Source organism: Rhinopithecus bieti, unplaced genomic scaffold (genome assembly GCF_001698545.2).
Source record: "Rhinopithecus bieti isolate Rb0 unplaced genomic scaffold, ASM169854v2 scaffold_8309, whole genome shotgun sequence".
Taxonomy (NCBI): domain Eukaryota; kingdom Metazoa; phylum Chordata; class Mammalia; order Primates; family Cercopithecidae; genus Rhinopithecus; species Rhinopithecus bieti.
In genome coordinates this window covers 1,346,572-1,349,336 of record NW_016805935.1, presented here as the reverse complement: position 1 = coordinate 1,349,336, position 2,765 = coordinate 1,346,572, and the positions used below count along the sequence as shown (strand labels likewise).

The window sequence follows — 2,765 nt, the reverse complement described above, 5'->3', positions numbered from 1 at the left end:
TCAAAATAAATATACAGGGCAAAGGAGATGATGGGAGAAATTTTGAGATAGAGGGGAGAAAAGTTGAAGGAGTAGAAGTTAACACAGTTATCAGCCTCCTTGTTTAGCACATCATGAGATCATCAGCTAAGGAGACAGGCAGGTTTGGGCTGGAATCTCAAGGGGAATTGAAAAGATTTTAAAAAGCCCAGCTACTGTCCTCTTCTTTCCAATTCCACTACCTTCTGACCTAATCCTGTGAAAGAAAATGTTATCAACAAACATGTAGTCAATGATCTTCATGTGTCTGGCCTGAGAAAACAGCCATTAACGAAACAGACCTAATCGCTACTTTATTGGAATGTATAGGTCTAGTTGGAAAATATGGACAATAAGTATCAAAGAGTTGTGAGGAAGAAGCGTTCACTGGGGGCTAGTCTTTCTGGGGAGACATCATATAGCAGACCGATGCTATGATAGACAGAGCTAGTTAAGAGAAGAGTTCAGGCTTCAAGTTGAGGCTCATTACTTTCCCCTCCAGACTAGCTAATTATTTCTTAGTGGATTTCCCGGCCTCCTGTCTCTTTCCAGTCCTATATATCACCACCAAATTAACCATTGTTATCATGACTATGCTCAAAAATGGTCAATAGTCCCCCAGTGCCTACTATTTAAGCTTCAAACATTTTAGGCTAAGATTGAAGGCATCTACCAGCCAGGGCCTAACCTTCCTTCCATACCTGGCTTCCACAACGCTCCATTCCAGCTAAACTCACAGACTATCCTTCCTACATGCCATCCTTTTATTACCTCTCCAATTTTGTCCCTGCCCATCATCTTGAGGGTTTTTCCTCCACGATCCACTCTTAATGTCTCATTTCCTCATGAAGACTCAACTCTCATGTCCATCAGAAAGTGTTCTCTGATCCCCAGTCTAGAAGCAACCTCTCTCTCTTCTGAACATCCATGGAAATTTGTTAATACCTCTTTTAGAATTTTTTTTAATGACATTCCTTGAACTGAGGTTATTTTTATACTCTTCATATCTTCCTATTATATTATCAACCTAAAGACAGGATTTGTGGCTCATCCACTCTTACACTCCATAATACTTTATACTCCAATAAAAGACAGATTTAGCTAAGGAAATACTCTGCTGATGTTTGTTGAAGTTAGTGCTAAAAAAAAGTCATATCGAATGGATGCTTGGAACTTCCCTGTGATCCTGCACGCATTGATTCTTATGGATATATATTTTTTCTGCATTTCTGGAACACAAATGTTCTAAATGCATACATACTTCATCCATCCATCCGTTCATTATTTAATATACCCATGTTGAATGCTGGCCATATGCAAGGTATCCACAGGATAGGGAGGGTGCTGGCTCTGGCTTTATGCAGTGTAGGCACTCATTGATCAATGTTTGTCATTTTGTTTCCCTTCTTTCCAGACAAAAGGAAGCAAAGAGTCACTGCACCTCATTACTGTCAGCAGAGAGCAATGTGTAATTGGAATGACCTTTGTATAAGTGGTGACCTATGGGGTCAGAATAAGCCTTATAATGTACAGAACCAAATTATGTGCAATTTTAAAATCAACAGAGAATATTGGCCTTTTAGAAATTCATCTCATATTTATTGTTTGGAGATTGTACTTTCAGAAGATGTCAATTACATTTCCCCTCTTTTTTTCTCTTCTCTGCAATTATTTTCCTGGCATTCATTCAATAAAGAGCTTCAAGTCACTTTTTTAGATTGAAATCAACTTTGATGAAAATTGAAAATCAATGCTTTCCTTCTAATGACGTTAAGAGAAAAGCCTCCAATTTTGTAATTATAATCAATATATAAAGGGGAAGTGGCCGCAAATATACTGAACATCTTAAGTCGAGTGGGTTTGGTTACTTTAATTTTTAAATAATCAGGACATTTTAAAAGTTGCTGTTTATAAAATACTTTTTAAAAATGTTATTACACGCACTATGAGTGCACCCAGTCTTGATGCCTCGTTAAAGCGTTAGCTGTCTAGCTCCTCCTCCCTGAGCCTTTCTCCTCATATTGGGTCTGGGGACACACATGCCGTCTCTTTATTTCTAAGGATCCATTACCCATTTCTCTGCACAAGTCTTCGGGGATCCGATCTATCTGTGCCTCCTTCAGCCAGGAGCCTCCGGATCTTTCCAGACTTCTTTGCAGTACTGCCTCATGTGCTGAATCCATTTCTCTCATAGCCTGGCGCTTGGCAGGCAGGCTGGCGTTCCCTGGCTCTGCCTTCCCCATCTCCCTGTCTTTTCTCCCACGGCCCATCTGCCCCTCCTTTCCTCCACCCCCTTCTCCTCTCTGCTCCCCTTTATTTCCACTCCCCACCCGCGTGGCTTTGCTCTCCCTCTCCCCCCTCAGCTCGTCTGTATTTGGAGCTCCGGAAGCTGCCGGCGACTCTCCCCTGGAGCAGCGTGACTGACACCGGCTCCTATTCAGCTGGGAGGAGGGAGAGGGGAGGAGAAGGGGAGGGCCGCGGGAGGAGGGTGCAAGTGGCCGACCACGGATTTGCATTGCCGAGGACGGGACCCCAGGGCAGCGAAGCAGGTAATCCTGCAGCGGTCGAGGCCAGGCGAGGCGGGGAGGGGTCGGGGTGCAGGTGCGGGGGGTGCCTGGCGGCGGGCGCTGGCAAGTTGCGTCCGATGGGTAGGGTGGAGAAGCGGCCGGTACGCGGTGGCGGTGGCGGCAGCGCGCGGGGAATAAAGGCGGCGCGGGCGCGGGGCCGGGGCGCGGGGACCCGAGCGC

The 2,765-nt window shown here is 45.1% G+C and overlaps 1 protein-coding gene across 1 annotated transcript in view; it reads left to right on the top strand.

Moving 5' to 3' along the window:
* Positions 1 to 2,028: 2,028 nt before the first annotated feature.
* The window catches only part of CAP2 (cyclase associated actin cytoskeleton regulatory protein 2), a 160,248-nt gene continuing 159,511 nt past the window's right edge, over positions 2,029 to 2,765 (top strand). Inside the window, exon 1 of the mRNA XM_017874249.1 lies at positions 2,029 to 2,567. The gene's annotated coding sequence lies outside the window, so the exon portion shown is untranslated. The remainder of the gene's footprint in view (positions 2,568 to 2,765) is intronic.